The sequence below is a fragment of the Cricetulus griseus genome, assembly GCF_003668045.3.
Source record: "Cricetulus griseus strain 17A/GY chromosome 1 unlocalized genomic scaffold, alternate assembly CriGri-PICRH-1.0 chr1_0, whole genome shotgun sequence".
NCBI lineage: Eukaryota > Metazoa > Chordata > Mammalia > Rodentia > Cricetidae > Cricetulus > Cricetulus griseus.
The window spans coordinates 204,651,488-204,674,438 of NW_023276806.1; positions in this window are offsets into that span (position 1 = coordinate 204,651,488).

Below are 22,951 nucleotides of genomic sequence, written 5' to 3' on the forward strand. Positions count from 1 at the left end.
CACCTCTAAATCCAGCATTGGTTTAATTGAATAGGGACTAGGAAATAAAGAGTTTTTTGAGAGACAGCTGTAAAGTTTACCGTATGGCACATTCCTTCTATTTGATGGTTATAGCTACCTTTTCTTCTTAAGTATCTACCCATGCAGTGTCTTTTGCCTTCTGAAGATGAGTTTTCCTGTGAAGATAAAAGCAAAACACTTCCCTTTCCTTTGGGAGGTTTCTATTTAGTTTATAAGATATACCTTAGTAGAATACCTGTCATTTGTCCTCGTTGAGAGGTTTTTCCTTTTCCAGTCGAATCTTGATCAACTTTGATGGTATCCAAAGTTTTTCTTCTCCTGTAGAAACCAATGCAAAACCCCTACCCCAACGTAACACATATCCTGGTTTCCATACAGAGGTTAGTACGTCTTTGAAGTATACCGGCTGATTGAGTTCAGCCTGTCCCAAATGGGGTGTGGGTTTCCAATACCCCGCTTCTGACAACCAGATATAGTAGGTAATTACCAATACGGAGTCAGGTAGAAATATAAGGGTATTTAATAGGGAAAAGCCTTACTTACAGAGCGGACCAGCCAGCCGGTGGTAGTCTGTACAGCAAGAAGCAAAGAGAGACCGAAACCGAAAACGCAGTCCCCCTACTCACTCTGACCACGCCCTCACAAGCCCTCAGGTACTCCTGTAGCCAGCCCCTAAGAAGGCGTGGCTACAGCTTCCCCTACATCCTTTAGTGTCTATGTCTATGTCTGGAGAAAGACTCTATTTAATTATGTGAATAACTTAATGGAATGTGTGTCACTCTTTCTGCTTAAGTTTTTACAAATATGTAATAAGAGCCACATATTAAATGTGTAAAGGGAATTCTTAATAATTAGATACACAATGACATTAGTGCAGGTGAATGGTAGCTTTGGAAAAAATGACTATTTTACCGCACAAGTAGAATGATGTCATAAATGATCCAAATTTCTTTGCCTTTATTATACCTGATACATCTTAACTTAGGGATCAGAATGTATGAGTGTATATACATGCTGATGTAAATTGAGATGATATGGATAGATACACAGCAGTAAAGGAGTAGAGACAGGCAGAGAACAACCTCTGCCATTCTCACATTGTCACACTCTTCTGGTCTCTTTTTGTGTGACCTAGAACTCGTTCTTGGAACTTCACTTCCATTCAGGTTAAAAGAAAAATGTACTTCTTGCCTTATGAAGTTTGTGAAACAACCAAGAACAGATTTTCTTAGCACAAATTTAAATGTTTTGTGACAAAAGATCAAAACTTGGACGTGGGGATGTGTGAAACCTTTTGAAGGTGACATATCTGCATTTTAATATTTTCCATTAACACATGGAGTCTCTGTCAGGATGATCACACAGAGATAGAGCTTGCTACTGAATAATAGGCTTCAGACCTATGAGTGTGAAAATATCAGTTGTTTCGTTTGGGAGAGCGTAGTTCAGGAGAAAACCATCAATAGCAATGTACAAAATGTGACCAGAAGATGGAAGATAATCTTCTCATTCACAAAATATGCACAGGAAATACAAAAGACACAAAATATTTTGTAGCTGTAGAGCAGCACAAAAGTCACCTATCTAATGTAATCACTCATCTGGTAATTGAACTGCCTTATTCCATTTGATGACACGATGACCAGAAGGGATGGGTTCTGGGCAGTTAAGTGTTCAAGCAAATGAAAATCAGGGAGGCCAAGACAGAGATGCAATAGATGCGATGTAAAACATATAATTAAATTGCTCTCACAACTGGTCTTTGCTAACCTATTATTACTCTGATGTGATGGATCAGAATTAACACAACATATGAAACAGAATACAATTTTGCATATTTTATTTAAAGATTGTTATGCTAATCTGTGTGAAGCAAATGCTGGCATTATACATCAAATTTAAAAAGCTATTTATAAAACTAGTCTTCTGTTCATACTTCCTGCACACACAACAGAAGGTAAATGCTTCGGAGGGGAAATGGAGAAGTGTTCATGCTTTGAAAATATCCAAGCGATCGATTGGGGGCCTGTCATAACCTTTAACTCTCTCTTGGTATCTGATCAATATCTGGTCTCCTGCAAGCATGTAACAATGTGGAAGGGATCCTGCTTGAAGTTGATGCCACTTTAGCTGAACTAGCTGCAGATTCTTTCTATGCTTTCCCTCCTAGTTTCCATTTCTCAGTCCTGTCAATGATCTTGGAGGTTGCTTAAGATTTCTAGCCATACTCGAAAGAGTGTGAGCGTGAAAGCTCCCTGGACCACTGAAGGATTTAGAGAAGAGTGGATATTTGTTCAGTGTCAGCTGAGACACTGACTCAAGTGATGCAGAATTTCAAAGTCAAGTGCTAGGCTATGCAACAGGAATTGCAAAGGAGTTCTAAAATACATATCACTCTTAACCAGTCACCCTTATCAAGGTTGAATTGAAAATGTGAAAGATTTTTGGATAGTAAGAGAAGTATGAATTAGTGAGCTATCCATCTTTCCCAGCTTCTGAAGTGGAGGGGGATGAAAATGGTCTGTATTGCCCCAGGAGGCTATGTTGGTATCTGTGATCCATTATGGTGTCTGTGGTCCGTGCTGCTGGCCCAAGTCATGTTGATGACTGTATTCTGTGCTGCTGCTGGAGACCATGTCAATGTCTGTGGCTACCACTGAAGGCCAAGTGGATGCCCATGGTCTGTGCTACCACTGGAGGCCATGTGGAGGTCTGCAGTGGGATGCTGAAGGCCATGTTGGTGTCTGTTTTCCTGCTGTGGGCAGGGATCTCGTGGATATCTGTGGTCCATGTTACCACTGAAGAGCATGAGGATGACCATAGTCTCTGCTGCCTCCTAAAACCATTACCTCAGTGGTAACCCTGGTCCTGCTGTGGCTGTGGCTGAACGGATGTCCGTGGTCTGCACTGCTGCCAGAAATAATGCAGAAGTTCATGATCTGAGTTGCCACTGACTGTAAATGGCAAGGAAGCTCCTTTTATAGTGATATTGATGACTGCAGACACATCGTTGAGAATTAGAGATATAAAAGGCTTCTGTAACAACCTCTCTTCTCCCCCCCCCCCGCCTCCCCATAAAAGCAGTCTAAACAGGTAGCCATTGAAGAGAACTCTTAAAAATTGTGATAGGGGTCCTGAAGTGAAGATGTTCACAGGCTTCTGGCAGGGGTGAGGGTGGGGAAGGACTCAGTTTTCAAGAGGCTGGCCACTGGGAGCTCAACTGTATTCCATTGAGTATATGGGCAACACAAATTGGACTTGTTTGTCTGTTTTCTTCTTGTTTTTTTTGGGGGGGGCATCACATAGAAGGGTTGGGCCTGAGAAGACAGGGAACTGAATGTGATCAGGGAGCATTATGTGAAGCTCCCAAATAATCAATAAAAATCACATGTAGGAAAAAAATGTATGCATCCACCTCTATAAAAAAAAAAAAAAAGAGTCGTAATGGAGTTAGCCAACAGTGGCATTATCTTTACTAGACACCAGAGGCTAACAAATAGCCCAGTGGCAGGAATAGGTTGCTTCTTCTAGAGCTATTGACCAGTGAGGTCACATAGACCCCCAAGTGTTACAGGTTATTGCCATTGCTCTTTGTTACCCTTCTAGGGCTTGACAGTGAAATAACATTACTCAAAACACCACACACTTGAGTCACGGAGCATGGAAATCTCAAATTCCAGTGGGAAGCTCCATCCCTACTGGCTAGATTTCATAGTGCTAGAAGGAGCCATGCAAGCCACCAGAGAAGAAAAGTGATCACCAGTCTTGCCCAGCTGTGAAGAAGAAAAGCTTTCATTAGATGAAAGCGTGCAAGAGATTTCATTATTTGTGATTGTTGTTATAATGACTCTGTACTTCTAGTCCACATGAGGCATAGGGCTGCAGCAAGACCCTGGAGTATGCCACAGAAGCAGAAGTAGTTGCAGGGGTTCCAGTGACAGGGGACATCCAAATGTCCTGTACTCATCCAGAAGGAATACTGGGGGAACAAGGCTGTGGCAGCAGGTCCTGTGAAGAATTGAAAACCAAGAACTAATTGTACCCATGTTTGCCTCCCCTATTACCAGAAATTAGACAGAGTTTGATGCAGGTTTCCTGAGTTGCTAAGCACTTTGTCAGGGAAGAGAGAAAGAGAGAGGTGGGGAGTTTTGTAGCTGAGGCCAACTGAGGTCACAGGTTGCTAAGCAGCCCTATGCTTGCCTATGCAAGCGGGTTTGTGAGCTTATGAAGAACGGGTTTGTGTAGAAAATCTTGATGGAGTCTATCTGGAGCTGGTAGACTAAGAATCTTTCATCATCATCTAGAGGTAGGAATTAATTTAAACATGGGAAAATTAAGTTACCTTTTGAATTCTTGTTTGAAGCCTGAGAAATTTCTTTCCATTACATTCAACACTAAAATGATTGACTTAAACACAGTCTTGTATGGTGGTTAGTTATGATTGTTAATTTAGCCAGATTAAGGAACACCAAAAGAGATGAGAAAAGCACACCTCTTGTGTCTGTGAGGGAGTTTCCAGGGACTTTCAGCTACTGAGAACTCCAGGCTAATTGATAGCTTAATCCCTTGATGGATTCTGACTCTGGTGGCTTTATTAAGAAGTGGAGAAAACTAGAAAATGGGGCCTTTGGAGAAAGCAGGTGGGTTACTGGGGGAGTGTCCTTGGAGATATATGATGCCCTGTGTCTTTCCCTTTCTCTGCTTCCTGTCCAACATAGGTGGGTTTCCTCTGTCATATGCTTCCACTGCCATAATGTCCTGTACATGTGTGGGGGACAAAGTGACCATTCTCTGAATCCTCTGAAACTATTAATAAAATAAATCCTTCTTTTAAGTTATCCTTGGGTGTTGTATCACAGTCACGAGAAATGTAACTAATATATGCCGTTAAAGTTTTTTTTTTCTTAATTTATCTTGGTACATCCAAAATACAGCCTGCTTTCAAATCAAATCTGTACTAACAGAGGAGCACCTGGGGTGGCCTCTGATGTCACACAGTGAACTATAAATTTCTCAATTAAAGGATATTGCAAAAAGAAAATACAATGTAGAGGCTTAGAGCCTCTTCTGAATTCTGAGGCAAGCATCCAGCTTCATGGTGACTTTGTAACACTCAGAGTTCTGGTGACTTCTGCTGTCCCCACTGTGTCCAGTGTCCTTTACAACCTTAGGACTTTCTGTTGTTCCCCTATTTTCTAACCACTCTTGTGCTCATCATCCCTGAGAAACTTCTTCCCAGCTTGTTGGTCTACTTTGTATCATATTGTTTCTTCTCAACACACTTTCCAGGATCTTTAACAGAAAGTTTTACTAAGAAAGATGTCCTCTGGCGGTCAGCCCTAAGAAGTAACACACAGAGACCATGTGTGAGATTTTTCTAGGAGTCAAGTTTTGAAAAATTGTGGACCAGTATAACAGCCAGAACTTTAGTATCTGTTAGGATGTTGGCCTTATTTATAATTCTACGTTTTATTTTTACATCTCTCTCTGTGTGTGTGTCTCTCTGTCTCTCTGTCTCTCTCTGTCTCTGTGTGTGTGTGTGTGTGTGTGTGTGTGTGTGAGTGTGTGTGTGTGTGTGTGTGTGTGTGTGTGCAAATTAATCAGCTATGTTGGCTCATGTATCTACTGGCAATGTTAATAACTGATTTGCCCAGGTCAGTAGGATCCCAGGAGTCTTCACATTGATGATTTTAGCAGTTATCTGTGTCTCCTTCCTTGCCAGCTCACTATTGATCATGTCTGACCACCATTAATCTATCCTATCCTCCTAAAATCCTGACATTTCAGAAGTTTACTATAAATAAAACCTTCAAGATTTGCCTTTGCCACTTTTTCATAATTCTCTGAAGTTGTTGTATAAATTAGTGCAGCCATTAACTTAATGCAAGAATGTTGGATTTCATGGTTTCATATAGAAAATGTCTGCCTGTTTTCTAAAACACCTGATTTGAGTGCCTTTTGATATCACAGTTATGGAACACCTCATACTTCCTGATTTCACATGCATTAAAAGTGCTTTAAATGTATGTTTTCTTTATCACCCTGACACTTCAGTGCTTCAATATACCAAGCTAAAAACAACTGCTTTTGTGGGAAGAATTACTTTGTAGCTTTTAAAGCGCTGTGGCTGAATTCAGTCTGGCTGATGTGTGTTAGAGATAGATCAGCAGAGTCAGGGGACACTCAAGTGTTCCATCATCTGTCTTATACAAAAGAATCCTCATGACTAAAAAGGGGAATCGTCTGGCAAGTGATGGAGAAAAACTGACTCTGGGGCCTCAAAAAAAAAGATCAATAAAACCAACACATTTCAAGATGAGTCCAATAATTCCAGATGTGATATCCAGTCAAAATGCTTTTTTTTATGCTTAGCCTCTTGAATGTATTTTGATTACATAGTGCCCAGGACTTATTTTAAATAACACCCCTAGTTGTGTCATATATTATACAGAATAGAAAATTTAAGAGATTATTTGACCAGAGGCCCCATAGATTGCTCAGTGCTCCTAACTGACATGCGCATTCAGTGGGCCTGGTTCGATCCTATGTTGATTTCTGCCTTCCAATAGCCTTTTAGTATTCTTTTCTGTTTTATAAATTTTATTTAAATTAGAAACAATCTTATTTAACATATCAATCCCAGTTCCCTCTCCCTCCCATTCTCCCATGTCCCTCAAGGATAACCCATCCTATCCCCCATCCACTCCCCAGGGAGGATGAAGCCTTCCATGAGGGATCATCAAAAATCTGTCAAGTCATTTGGGGCAGAGCCTAGGCCTTCCCTTGTGTATCTAGGCTAAGATAGTATCCCTCCATGGAAATGGGCTCCTGAAGTCTGTTTGTGTACTAGGGATAAATCCTGGTTCCACTGCCAGAGGCCCCATAGATTGCTCAGTGCTCCTAACTGACATGCGCATTCAATGGGCCTGGGACGATCCTATGTTGGTTTCCCAGCTGTCAGACTGTAAGTTCCCACTTGCTCAGGTCAGCTGTTTCTGTAGGTTTGCCCAGTGTGGTCCTGATCCCTTTGTTCGTCACTCCTCCCTCTCTGAAACTGGACTCCAGGAATTGGGCTCAGTGCTTAGCTGTGGGTGTCTGCTTCTGCTTCCATCAGCTACTGGATGAAGGCTCTAGGATGACATTTAAGGTAGTCATCATTCTCATTATATGGGACGGGCTTTCCACTATTGCTTAGGGTCCTAGTTGGAGTCATCCTTGTGGATCTCTGTATAATTCCCTAGTGCCAGATATCTCTTTAAACCTGTAGTGACTCCCTCTATTGCTGTGTCTCTTTTCTTGCTCTCCTTTATTTCTCTCCCCACTCAATCTTCCTGATTCCTCATGTTCTCCTCTCCTCTTCACCCCTCCTCTTTCTCTTACATCCCTTCCCCTCCCCCATACTACCCATTTGTTCAGGGTTTCTTTTCCCTTTTTGCTTCACTGGGGGACCCTGTGTGTCTCTTTTATGGACCTGCTTGTTTCCCAGATTCTCTAGTATTCTTAAACTTCACTTTACTTGAAATGTTAATACCTGCAACTAAACTCTCAAAGTCTTGGGTTTCCTTGAAGTGAAAATAACCAGGTGTTACCAATAGTATGAGAGGAAAAGACTACCAATGCAGGATGCAGGCAAGCTATTGGACACTAACAAGACAATGATATTATTAATTTTGTATAAAACTTTTACCCAAGAAGTTTCCCTTTATTCTCGCCTGGAATGTAAACACAACAATGAAAGTATGGTGGGAATCTTATAACCATGAGTTAGCCACTAGGGATGATTGGGAACCAGGTTTTTGAGTACCATGGGACTTGATTTTCCTATCCTTGTTCCTGTTATTTGAGTGGATAAATCCAGACTTGTTGGAGATTCTGCCAGATGGAGCCAAGTGCAATTGTGACTAACAGAAGAATTGAAAGCATATAAGTCAAACAAGTAGTGCCTGTCTAAAACTAATGTAAGCTGCCTGTCCAGTTTCTATAAATGTATTTCCTTAACCACCAGTGTAACTTACTCTACTCTCTAAGATATTACCTCCCCATCTCAATTCTTCAGCATAGTTATCTCTTCACCATTCCTCTCTGACTACCAGCATGTAATGGAGGCCTAATAAAACCCTTTTCTATCAATGAAATACATTATGCCTTCCTAGTGGATCTCAGTTTATCCCTTTGTAACCAAGACTGAACTTCAGGACACTGGTTATAATGAATTATTTGGTGTTCCATGCATCACATTCATTCATACCCACCTTTAATTCTTCTGCTTGGGAAGCTTAGTTCTTCCTTCTTGACAAAGCTAATCCTTACTCTTACTTTTGGTCCATAACTAAACTTCCTCTGGTCAGAATTCAAGACATTTGGTGCGTATCTTTAACTTATATCACAGTCACTTCTCTCCATGTGTGATACCATGAATAGAGTTGACTTTGTTCACCACTCCCAGAACACCACCACTACATATTTGCTAAATAACTTCTGACTTTCAGTTATCCACTTGTAAGGGAAACAGACCACAAATAGTCCTTTATAAAGTAATACAGTTCCACACCACAAGAGTGGAGAAATGATTCTGTCTTCATGGTGTTTTCAACAAAGTTATGAATCTTTTAAAGTGTGGCCAACTGCACACTGAAAGTGGAGAGCATAAATTTATTAACCAAGATTTTTATATTTGTAGGTACATTTTAACCAAAGTCTACATATAACTGAATGCAAACACACCACACATTAATTCCTCGTGGTTAAGAGGGAAGAATGAGCCTGAATAACACAGTCTGCATTTTCAGAATTATTCTGGATGTGTTATCTTGAGCCCCAGCAGAAGCAGGCCTGAAAACAAGGATTTCTGTGACTTGTGTTGGGGACATTGTTGGGGGAATGAGGCATCAGAGGAGATGTCCAACAAAGAGCACCTCCCCCAGCTCAGCCCTGAAAGCCAATCCAGAATTGACTGTCAGTGGGGCAGCTGAAATGCCTATTGTCCATCTCCCAGCTGCTGTTCTGGCCTCAACAACCTATGCTGCTCATTCTTAGATATGTGTAACGGGGTTGTTCCCAGAGAAAAGCTCTGGGTATGAAGTGTAAAAGTGAGTGCAAAGAATATCAGAAGAGTGACATCATCTGCTACCTTAGGTAAACTAGAGCACACCACACACACACACACACACACACACACACACACACACACACAGAGAGAGAGAGAGAGAGAGAGAGAGAGAGAGAGAGAGAGAGAGTCAGCATGTCCAGAGACATTACAAATCTTCAAAATGATCAAGCACAAACTTTTCACAAACTTTTCATAGTTTGTGCTTTAGACACTGGAACATCAAGTCAAGATTTTAAGATTTTAAGTAGTAAAGTAAGGATCATTCATTACAGGGTGAATGTCTGTTATGCAAAATACTTGGAACCAGAAGTGTTTGCTCTAACAGTTTTTTTCCCTAGACTCTGGAATATTTTCAACTATATAATGAGATGCCTTGGGACTAGGATCAAGATCTAGACACAGAATTCATTTATGTTTTGTGTGTACTTTATATACATGGTTTTAATATAATTTTATATAATGTTTTAAATAAATTTATACATAAAACAAAGTTTCGAGTCATGAGATTTTCCACTGTAGTATCATATTAGTGCCAAAAATATTCCAAATTTTTGAGCATTTCAAATGCTTTTGGATTTTTTTAATTGGGAAGGTGCCATATGTAGGTGTTTACTAGGAGGAGGGTAAGGTGACTTATGCCCTTGACAAATGAGATGGAAAAATGTCAAATGAATGGGAAAGAACAATACAGCACTACAGTCTCTTGCTTCTAATGTTCATCAGAAACAAGTTGTAGACTATAATTCCTTAGTCTCAACTCTTATCTACTCATGGGAGGTCTCTTTCTGTTGAGGGGTCTTGAAAAAAATGCCATTTTCTATCCCTAAGTCTTGGTCAGAGGTATTTAAATACACAATTTTTTCTTGTTGTGTTTGTTTGTTTGTTTGGCTGGCTGGCTGGCTGGCTACTTGGTTGGTTGGTTGGTTGGTGGGTTGGTTGGCTTTTTGTGACATGATATCATTCTGCAGCTACAGCTACCTAGAAATTATTATACAGTGAGTGCATGCTACTTTCAAACCCATGGATGACCCTCCTGTCTTAGCCTTCTGAGTTCTGTGATTATAGGTGGGAACCACCACACACAGCTTGGAATCAACTTTTTAAAAAATCCCAATTTTGATCTCAAAAAGAAAGAGGAACCTCATTGAATCACAGAGCAAAATGGAGGCTGCAGTGGACTTCATCTACCCATCTTTCTGTGGGAGCACTTTTGTGAAGTTTTTTTTCAACCTCTTTTCTAGCTTTCCTAAACATTTGCCTACCAAAAGGTTAGTTTTCTACCACAAGAAAAAGTTCAGACCAAGGCTGGATAACACTTGTCTGAAACGCTCTGCAACTCCTACATCTGAGAGGATGAATCAAATAACTCCTAATTTTCCTTTCCAATTCGGAGAGGTAGCTTTCTACTAGGGAAGTTTCCAGGTTCCCTCCCCCCCTAATTTTTTTTCAATTAGGTCTGTTTAAATTTCTTTCATGGTATTTTCTTACGGCTAAATGTTTCTTAAGGCTAAGCTATCTGAGGGGAAAAGGCACCTCATTACCGGAGCTCATTATCTTTGTCATGGCCCCAGCATTGCCTTGGTGTTGGCAGATGGCATGATAGGCAAGTGCCCAGCTGCTTGTCATAGCACTGATAAGGATATCCTGGCCCCTATATTCAAACAGCCAACTCCTGACAGCAGGATGGCAGAGCCGTGAGGGTGGCATCTGCCTTTGCTACTGCCACATGCTACGGACTAGAGAAGGAGACAGAAGTTTTTACAAAAAAACAAATTCAAAATGTTAACAAAGTACCTGGATGAACCATACCTTGTACCTTAAATTAGAAACTAGGGGGACAGATAGGGAAATCGGAGGTTGGGGAAACAACAGTAATGATGGCTTCGTCTTACCTAATTGAATCCCTTTTGTTGTAATTGGTAGCACGTATAGAGTGGGCTCTTCACAGCGTTAGTGCCGATCTCTTCCTGGCTCTCAAGAGGAGAATCAGATCATTCAGAATGCAAGAATGCTCTTTAAAGCTTGTGAGAAATTGGTGCCCAAGTGGTCCCGGAAACTTTATCCCCGTCTGAATCCTTGCCTCTGTTTATGGGTCCCAAAACGTGAACTTTAGCAATCTGTGTGAACATTGTTTGGATAACAAGTTTGACAATTGTGCTTTGGTTTTAAGTTTACAGTTATTTTTCCACTCATCATTCACTCAAGCACTCATTCCTCATGCCATTCAAATAATTTTATATTACAACATTGGACAGGGACTTGTTGCTTTTCATTAATTAGCACACCCCAGAGTTTAAAAAATTTAACAAAATGCTTACATGTGAGCATTTTTGAATCCAAATGTTCCAGAAAATTGTGCCATAGATTCATCTGCAATTCAAATCCTTTATGAAAAACACTGCCTAGCTTCAGGGACTGCTAAGAAAGCTGTCTTCGTGGAAGAAAATATGATTGAAGTTTGTTTTGAAACATTAAAGAAAGAAATTTTAATTGAGCTCATGGACATTTAAATGCACTCCCAAGAAATGTAATTAAAGTAGTAACTGTCCAATAGAATGACAAAATTAGAAAATGAAAACCATGCAGGAAAAAATGTAACCCCTTAAGAGATGTTGTCTTCAAAAGAAAAATGAAAAGCCCCCTCGATGATAGCAAAGCCTTGCTTTGGAAGTCCATGTAAAAATTCAACTTTAGTTCATGGACTTGGAAGACAAAGCTCCTTTTGCTACGAAGGCAGGTTTTGAATGAAGTACTTAGCAGCTTCAGGCCACAGTGAATGTGTAAGGTTCCCTTAAGGCACCTCTCCTTTGTCTTCCCCTCTGCCCTTCCAGCCTGCTCCATCCACAGACTTCCTCCAGTATTGCTACAACCAGCATCTTTCTTTGCCACTTTTTCCATATGGACAGAAATCTCCATATGTGTCATTTAGGATCCATTTCTGTATTATTTTTTTAATATTTGAACAAAGGAGGGAGGTTTTTGCTTTTGCAGCAGTAGGAAATCTGTAATGATGTCAGGGTGAATCTTGGGGAAGACATATTTTCACACACAGAGTACTCTACTGAATAAATAAACACTATAGACAGAGTGCTCTATGAGACAGAGTCCCTAGGATATTCAGTTCATATAGTCCTCAGAAGGCGTTAGTGGCATTTATTTGTCCTCCAAATTAAAAAAATATATATATCCTTTAGGCCAAAACATTTAAGTTAGTTTGTCACTATTGCAGTTAAAAAGTACTGAGTCAAACTGTTTTGTGGGACATGACTGAAGCATGTCATGGATTGGTCAGAGGAACCGATATAAATATACATCCAAAATTATGTGCTATAGTCACCTTTTATATGCTGCACCATTTGTGACATACCGATAATACTGGTTGCTCTATCTAGCACAGCTGTGACAGCACAATCCATTTATGTCCCACTGAGCAACTCTTGGTAAAATCAAGTACTTGCTCTGATTAATTCAGCGTAGCAAACACAGTCTTACTTGACCATGCAATACACCATTCCAGGAATTAGAAAATGGACCACCTTCTCTGTCTTCACAACTACTTTCTGCCTATAAAAGCTTCCTACAATTATAGATCACACATTATTCAGGATCTTGCTTCTTTCAATGCTTGAATTTTTTCCCATCTGGAAAAGTAATCCTCACACCTGAACCTGTAGTGAAACACAAATTAGTTCATAATTACCTTACTCAGATAAGATCAGCAGAGCCCTATTGGATGTTCATGGTAAGTTTGGGTTTTGAAAAATTGAAACTAAAAGGGACAAGTATTGTTCTTAGAGGAACCAGATACTAAAGAACTCTGCCTTAGCAGAAGCCACCCTTGCAGAGAGCACCTGAAATGCAAATTCTTTTAAGTGACCTTCAAAACCAAGGGCAGATCATGGAACCAGAGAGAGTTGGCAAAGAAGAAAAGTCATCAGAACAGGAACCCATGTTTGCAGTCAGCCACGGAGCCATAGCTAGAAGGAAGACTGGCTTCTAGGACCACTGCAGCACACAGAGAGGCTTTTATTTCCCAGAGGGCTCAAGGTACATGAGTCAGATGGATTTAAAGGTTCAAGGGCAGAGCAGCTGGCAGTAGATGAAAAAGGCTATTGTTCTTGTATCTATAGTGAACCTGAACTATTAAAATTTCTTGAGGTCAATGCCAATGATGCTGCAAAACCAGATAGACACCTTTTGTTTAATCACATTGAAGAGTCCAGAAGATACAGACACAAACCATTTAAAAAAAAAAAAAAACTTCCTAGCAATATAAATTAAATCTCTAAAGTAAAAGTTCTTCAAGACAAGGTTTCTCTGTATAACAGGCCTAGCTGTCCTGGAATTAGCTCTGTAGACCAGGCTGGCCTTTAACTCACAGAGATCTGCCTGTTTCTGCCTCCCAAGTGCTGGAATTAAAAGCATGCGCCACCACTGCCCAGCTTATAGAACAAGGTAAAATAGTTATTACTGAAAGTGTAGAAGCTAAGGTATAGCATTGCAGATCTCAAAGTGATAAAATGATTTTCTGATAAGAGTTGCGCTAAGTATTTTTCTGTTATGTGACTTGTATGTCGCTGGTTACACTCAGTTTCTTCCTAAGTCCACACAATTGTTTTCAATTGTCAACTTGTTATCTTTCACTTAGGGCAACATCTTTAAACTCCTTTTTTTATGGTTTAGCAGACATTTATTCTCTCTCAAGTCTTCTAATCATCTACTGGCATTAATTCTAACTAACATCATTAAGTTTAAAGATTACAAGTATAGTATAATGCTTCCGCAAATAACAGCTACAAGGGGGAAAATCAGTTATGAAAGAAAAGAGCTAAAAGAATGTGAGTGGTAAACGGTCCCTATTTACACACAGGAATATTAGATACTTGGTGCCACATACTCTCCATTCATGAATGTGGGACTGGCAGTGAATAAAATATGGAGGTAGGGACCTGGAAACAGCAGCAATTAGCAATAATATATACTCAATGATAGGTGTTGTATCACAAATATACATGACAACGAAAAGTATCTCTTTGGTATGATTTTTTACCAAAACTTTCACATGAGAGATGAAAGGGAACCTATTCAAAAGGTGGGTGTGGTGGCTTTGTCCACTGCTGGCCACAAGATAAGGCTCTTTAAATGGGTCTGCTATTTCAGATTTCAGACTGTGATGTGTCACATAGAAGCGTCTGACTGCATCTGCTGGGGAGAGGGTGTTTCTCCACCTACAGTGGCACCATGAACAGTAAGTCCTTCAACTGAATCTTGCCTTACACCCTTCCCATTTTCCCAAAGATGAGAGGACATACATTGCCTTTTAACTTATTTTCCTTTGGTTTGGTTTTGACTCATTTTCATTGACTGTCTCTAGCAAAGTCAAATATACAACCACCACAGACTAGCTTTGCCATTTTATTTGTTTCCATCTCCAACGTGTAAACATTATTTCTACCAACTCTCAGATTTCTGTTCCAACCTAAGTGTTACAGATCATTTAAACGGATGATTTGCTTAGATTGAGGAAGGTATAGGGAGCAAGATTGAGATTCTATTAATAAAGTGCTTATTATTAATGAAGTGTGTGGTGCACAAGGCAAAGGGCAAGGAGGTTTACACTTTAAGGATTCAAGACCATCTTTTGCAACACAGCTAGTTTGGGCCTACCCTGAGACACATGATTCCCTGTCAGAAAGAAAGAAGAAGAAAGAAAGGAAGGGAGGGGGGTTAGTTGGATGAATCTGTAAAGGTATTTCCAGAGAGGCTTAACATCATCTCACAAGATGGGACTATAAATTGAATAAAAATAGAAGAAGGGAAAATGCAGCTGAGCACCAATGTTCGTCTCTCTATACACTAACTGCAGACATGCTGTAACTTCCCACCTTATGCCCCTCTGGCCACATCTTCCCGGCCATGATTTACTATATAAATAGTAAATAACCCCTTCCTTCCTTAAATTGCTTTTATTGGATATTTTGTATTTCTAAAAGATTGTATTTTTCTCATTCTTTTGGATTTATTTATTACTTTATGTGTATGAATGTGTTTCTCTGAGTGTATGCTGTGCACCATGTGAATACGGGTGTTTGAGGAAGTCAAAAGGGGATATTGAATCCCCTGGGTCTGAGGTCACAGATGGTTGTGAGCTGTCATGTGGATGCTGGAAATCAAATCCAGGTCTGCTGTGAGAAGCAGTCCCAGATCCACTGCAAGAACAACAAGTGCTCTTAACCACTGAGCCAGTTCTCCAGCCTGCCCCCCAAAGTATTTTGTTTTACCAAGGAGAATAATAAGCAATATACCAAGTCAAACCACAATGGTGACCCATTGTCTTTGAGATGGAAGGGTAAAATTAATATGGTGTATACAAAATAAATCAGATCCATATATAAAAAGAATCCAAGGTTTCATTCCTTGCTGGATAAACTTAGATAATAGTAAGAATTCTACACTGGAAGCTCATTGGCTTAATTTTATTTCCCTTCCTAGTTTACCTCCATCTCTCTTTCCGTTTCCTTTATGTTGTTGTTTTTGTCCTACTCGAAAACTTTTACATATAACAACATCTGATAATGATGGCACATTACAGAGACCCCAGTACATCCCAATGACCATGTTCAGCTTGCTTCCATGGCCCTACCTATCGAGAAGCATGATACCCAGATGACCCAGAAATCTTCCAGACACCTACCATATAAATGACAGCAATGGATGACTTAGGCCAAAGCACAAGAGGTGACATGACCAAGACTGAAACCCTTGTTCCCTGATGCCAACCTTAGCCAGTTCCATACATTTTACACCTTTCAGTCTTTCTCTGAACACTCAGGGTTAATTCATCCCCAAGATTAATAATCAGGAATATATTAACAGATGAGGGATTGAGTTTTGTGGCAAAAATAGCCTTTTGCTGCAAACCAACCAGGCCATTCTATAGCTATGATATCATTTATATTTATTCAGCTAACTTATATGCCATCCTATAGCCTTCATCCAGCAGCTGGTGAAAGTAGAAGCAGACACCCACAGCTAAACCTTGAACTGAACTGGAATCCAGTTGCAGAGAAGGAGGACTGATGAGCAAAGAGGTCCAGACCAGGCTGGTGAAACTCACAGAAACAGCTGACCTGAAAAAGGGAGAGCTCTTGGTCCCCAGACTGATAGCTGGGAAACCAGCATGGGACTGATCCAGACCCCCTGAATGTGGGTGTCAGTGAGGAGACCTTGGAGATCTATGGGGCCCTTTGTAGTAGATTGATACTTATCCCTAGCATAGGAATGGACTTTGGGAGCCCATCCCACATAGAGGATTGTGTCTCTGAGCCTAGACACAAGCGGTTGGCCTAGGCCCTATCCCAAAGGACATGAGAGACTCTGAAGAGTCCCTATGGAAGGCCTCACTCTCCCTGGGGAGCAGAAAGTGTATGGGATAGGTAGGGTGTTAGTTGGCGGGGGCAGGGGAGAAGGGAAGGGGGAGGGACCTGGGATTGATATGTAAAATAATCTTTCTAATTCAAATAAAAAATTTAAAAAAGAAAAGAAAAGCAATAAGTTCCCAAACACTGAAAAAAATTATTCAGCAGTCATACAAAATGTATAATAATACAAAATAGAAATATCAACATTGTGACTGATTTAACAGGTAATAGCATCATGTGTACTGAGTAATAGCACCAAAGAAAGCAATGAATTCTGTGAGAATCAAAGCTCTAACAACAAATTGGAATGTGTCACCATGCTTTGGGTAATTGAATCATTCCAAAATAAATCCCTTGTAGGATGAGGTTTTATATAGAATCCATCTGGTGTTTGAGTCCACAGTGGCCCTTTCTTTTATATTAATTCACATGTATGTTTAAATTGCTGTACAATACAAATAGAATCTATCAAGAGAACATATTATGCATTCCTTTTGCGCATCTCAGACGGGTAAACATGCAGGAAGCATTTGCTAACACAGAGACTAGCAAATTCCAACTGCATATGACTCTGCATTAATGCAGTTATGGGCAAAATTTGTTAAGACAAAGATTGCCTAATTGATGCTTAATATTGATTGTCAGCTTGATGGGCTCTCGAATCACTTAGAAGTCAAACTTCTCATGTCTGTGAGGTAGCTTCTCGGTTGGGTTAACTGGGGTAATTATATGGCAATTCCTGCATAAATATGAATGGTAGCCTTCCATGGGTTGGGTCCTGAACTAAAAATAAAAGTGAAGCATTCCACTCCCTCTGCCTCTTCACTGTGAACAAATGTGACCAGCTGCCTCACACTCCTGCCACTGTGACTTCCCAGAAATGATGGCATGTACCCTCAAATGGTGAGCAAAAATAGCCCTTCCTTCTTTAAGTTGCTTTTGTAAGATATTTTCACACAGCATTAAGAAAAGTAACTAAGACAATCCCCCCCACAAAAAACCCAAGTTTAAAAAGGTTTTCATTTTTCTTCATTGTGAAATAATGCATGGTCTTACTAAATTAAAACATAGGTAAGGGTTGTCTGTCTTGATGCCTAGATCAGGCATATGAATAAGACCTGACACTTTAAGTGGTCTCATAATACAAACACAAGCAAAAAGTAAATGTATTTAAGAACACTTGGGTGCACACGCACACAGGATCAATCAGTGCCTCAAACCACATCCTCTACCCAAGACCTGTTGTAATGAACAATGCTATTCAGGCTCCTGAGGCATAATAGCTCAACCTCCCACTAGTTTTCCAGCTTCATTGGAAAGTGGTGGCGATCACAGTGGACTGCACCACTCCTGCAGTGCTGCAGAGAGGAGGCACAAGTGTGCCTTGAGATTATTCAGGTAAGAGAAAAGACAAACCAACTACGTGCATAGCTCCTCCTCAGACAACATGAAAGCAACCTTACAAAGTGCGGAACGGCAACCCTGCTCCCAGGAATTCCTAAAGAAAAACTTCAAAACAGGATTATTTTCTCATCAAAGTATTTATTGCCCAACATAGTGATATACATCTGTGGTCCCAGTACTCAGGAAGCAGGCAGGAGGAACAAGTCAGACCTGAGCCACACAACAAGAACCCTTCTCAAAGAACAAAGGATGGAGATACAGCTCAGCCTTAGAGTGATCCCTAGCATCCATGTGGCCCTGTGTTCCGTCACAGCACCTCAATAACAATAGAAACAACCTAGATATGTAACGACCAAAAACAGTTAAACACAACTATGCAACACCATGATAGAAAATTTGACCAGACTTGTTTTTTTAATGTTGACATACCAACTTATTTATTTATTTATTTATTTATTTATTTATTTATTTATGTAAAATAGATTATTTTCTCATACAATATATCCCAGGTATAGTTTCCCTTCCCTCTACTCCTCCAAGTTTCTCTCTACCATCCTCCTTGTAGATTCACTCCTTTCTGTCGCTCATTAGAAATGAACAGGCTTCTTCGAGATGACAAAACAAACTATAACAAAATGAAGCAAAAACCATCATATCAAAGTTGGACATGGCAGCCCAATAGGAGGAACAGAGTCCCAAGAGCAGGCACGAGAGTCAGAGACTTACTCTTTCTCACAGTCAGGAGTCCCATAAAAATATTAAGCTAATAGCTATATACACAGATGACCTGGTGCAGACCCAGGTAGGCTCTTTGCTTGCTGATTCCATTTCTGTGAGCTCATATGCACCCTGCTTAGGTCATTCAGAGGACTCTGCTCTCCTAGTACCCTCCAGCTCCTCTGAGTCATACAGTATTTCTGTCTCCTCTTCTGTGGGATTCGCTGAGCTTTGAGGGGAGGGATTTGATGGAGAACTCTAAATTAGACTCTCTCTCTCTCTTTCTCTCTCTCTCTCTCTCTCTCTCTCTCTCTCTCTCTCTCTCTCTCTCCATAATTCCATCAGACCTTTTAAACTGTACATTTCACATGATCCTAAATTTTTAAAATATTATATGCATGTGTGTGCATTCACGTATTTATGTGTGTGAGTATTTCAAAATAAATTAAAAGTATTCCTATATAGATATCAGTTTGAATGATTTAAGGTTCATCAGCATTTCTCAGTTAAAGCTGAAAACAGGATAGTGGCTACTATTTGGGCAGAAAGTCTGAGAATACAATTAATGTAAATTCTGCAGCTCAACTCTGTCCATGAACAAAATTATTTTTGATCTTTTGTTTTATTGCATGTGGTCTTTCACCTTCATATTGTTGCCTGGTGGTTGCAACATGCCTTCCACAGCTCTGAGTCTTCCTTACTCACATGGTTGTGTTCAAACAAGGAAGCAAGATAAATGTCATCAAAAGGGGTTTCCTCCTAAAATCTATACTTTTTAATAAGAAACAAAATCTTGCAAGAACCCTCAAAAGATGCCTATGTATGATAAGCCATCTCTGAGGTAACATACCCAAACATAGGAATAATATCCTGTAGCTTATAAGTGTTTTAGACTAATCAGAATTCATCACCCAAGAGTGACTATTCTTCCATTTATAGCATGGTTTATGGAATGGGTGAAGGGGCTCTAGAGAGGAGATTAGCAGGTCACAGGTACTATGAAGGGGGAAATGAGAGAAACAGAGAGGAAGAATTTAACTATGGATGGGGCTGTGGGAAAATGCAGGAGGTGAAGAAAGGAGGAATAAATAACACTGAGGATATTTGAAAAAACACAGGGAATCATATTTTTATATTTACCTAAAATCGTGATATATATATGTGTGTGTGTGTGTGTGTGTGTGTGTGTGTGTGTGTGTGTGTGCGCGCGCGTCTGTGTATAAATGAACTTGTGCCTCTGGTTATATTAATACTCCTTCCAAGAGCCATAGTCTAGTCAACACAAACCCCAGTAACCAGGCATGAGAAACCTCCTTTCAAGCAGTTGATAGGGAGAGTCCATGAGACCCCTTAAAACAATATAGATGGTGGGGGTTGTGGCACACACCTTTAATCCCAGCACCTGGGAGGCAGAGACAGTCAGATATCTGTGAGTTCAAGGATAGCTTGGTTTATGGAGTGAGATCCAGGACAACCTTCAAAGCTACAGAAAAACACTGTCTTGAAAAACAAAACAACAAAACAAAATAACATAGACAGACTATTGAAGTTGCCCTTGGTTGTCTCCCAGAATTTGAAAATAAGTCCATTTTGCTGAAGACATCAGACTCTTTAGATGCAGGACTTGGAGTGCCAGGGTCTGGCCTGTATCAATCCCATGCCACAGAGATCATCTATTCTGGACAGATCTCTGGACTGAACAGCCCTGGGGTCACTCCTGAGTGGGGGAGTGTGGATCAGGAGCGCCTAGCTACCCAACAGCATTAAGGATGAGACAGAGACATCTTGTCATCTCAGGAGGGTTCTGAGTTCATACTGGAGTCCACAGTTTATTCAAGCAGCCTCTTAAATAGCTTTCCAAAAGTGGGGGTGATAGTGGAAGACATCTATTATCATGTATAAAGCTGATATCAAATATTTCCTTTAATCCCAGAGACAGTCTTAGAACTGCACATCCTCACCAGCCTCTCACCAGTCCTTAGGCATGTATACACTCTAACATTCTACAAGGGCATGTCTCGCTAGTTGCTTCCTAGTTTCTAGGCACTTGTGCATCTACCCAGGGGCCTAGGCCTATTGTTAAACAAACTATGAACCATTCCCCACCAAGGCCAGGCATCCACAGGTAATCAGCCGGCATCTGAAAGACAATGGGAGAATCAAGCTCCTGGGATCGAGCTGAGGTTTGCACCCCAAAATATAATAATCAAGATTTTCAGGCCCCAACATTAAAGGATTCTTCATGAACCTTACTTGAAAGCCGCCTTCCTGAGGATTAGCTTTCATTGTACTGTGAGGTGCTGTGCAAGCTGCCGAGACAGAAAAGCAAACGGTAGCCCTACCCAGCTGTGATGCCTACAAACCACAAAAATAGCCAGCATGGTGAGATATCTCCAAAGCTACAAAGGTAGCAGTATGTCTTGGTGGTAACCAGCAACTGTCTAATTGGACTGAATGCTTACTCAATAGGAGGGAGTTCGTGCCTGGGACCGTAAAGCTATCTAACTACCCATGAGTGATGAGGCCACGTAATCTAGACAAGACCCTACTAGCCAATAAAATTTCTAACTGTACTGGAAATACTTACCTTCTACCCATAGATAAGTGTAGCTCTCAGTCTATATCAAAGAAGTTTCTTTTCCCTATAGATCCTTATGGAAAGCCTGAACTGGCCAAAATTCAAGGAACAATTGAGCATGTGGTGCCCAGCCACAACTGATACATCTGTAACATAACCCTTACCTCTAAGGCTCAGGAAAGACCACAGATGAGGAGGCCAGAAAGTATGAGAGGCAGGATCTGGATATCTGATGCTGTAAGAAATGTCTTCTGTATAGGACAGGAAACTTCATCCATCCTATCTCCACAATGTGGCAGCCTAAATAAGACCTGAACAATGACACCGCTAGTTATCATGCCAATGCCAATGGAAGAAATTCTATAAGGCTCTGCCCCCAGATGAAGAGCTTCAGGCAATTAATTAATGACAGTCTTCCCTAAGGATGATTTCTCCTAGCACAGGAAGTTGAATTACTCCACCCCAGGCTGGATGAACGTCATGGAAGAAGAAACAGAAAGAATGAACAAGCTTGTGGTCAGAATTTTGTCCTTGTATGTATATCTCTACAGTGGATATACAATACTTAATAATAAATAAAGCAACTATTGTAAAGCTCCAAAAGAATTTCTTCAACTTAATTACAAATGCACAAATTAGTTGGCCCAATAAACATCCCCTCAAGGGTTATAAAAAATATAATCCAATAAATCTGGAAGAGCCTATTGTGACTATGCTACCATTTTGATCTCAAATCAAAATGACTTGCTCAATGGGATTTAAATTATAGCTACAGAAAATGTTTGTTTTGTCAAATTTAAGGAACAATAGAAAAAAGGCAGACTAAATCGAGTCTAAGTCTACTCAGGCAAAACCAGTATTTGCATCAACAGATGCCCCCTGCATGTAGCTGACTTTTCTTTTGGACAGATGCTCTTTTCTTTGGTGTTTGACATCACTGAGCTCCAGATTTCCTGGGTTATGTAGCCAATTTTTAAGTCTCATAAATGTTTTAAATAGCCTAGAGGAAAGATGGGAAAACAAAATTTAGGGACAGAATTTCATAGCAGTTTTAAAGCTAGATGCTGAGTTTTGACTCAGTCATGGTTGAAGTCATTGGAAGAATTGACTGTGGAAGCCTTTAAGAAATTATGGACTCATTTTGAAGATTTGTTTAGATTTCTCATTATCGTGTCAAATGAAATGGGAATGATGGGGATTGAAGAGGTAGATTGAAACTTAAGAAAACTTGCTGTTCTTGCAGAAGATCTGGGTTCAGTTTCCATCACCTACATGTTGGCTCACAACTGCAGTGGCAGAGAATCAGACATTGATTTTTTACTTCTGCAGGCACCAGGCACAGACATACTGCATACACATACATGAAGGCAAAACATTCATACACATAAAATCTATTTTAAAAACTAGAATGAAAAGGAAACTAAAATGACAACAATATTTACAAGTTTAAACTTACCTGCTACCACATACAGAGAAATTAGTGTATGTTTCTGCTTGGGTTTTTATTTGTGTTCTTTAATTTTTCCTGTTAGTGATGAATATTTTTTATAGTTATAAATGCAATTGAAAAACCACTAAGTCTTCAGTCTAGACTTTGGAATTACATTTTTTTATAGTAGGTCCTTTCTGCTCTGTCTATGTGTGCACATGTTCCTCTCTCTCTCTCTCTCTCTCTCTCTCTCTCTCTCTCTCTCTCTCTCT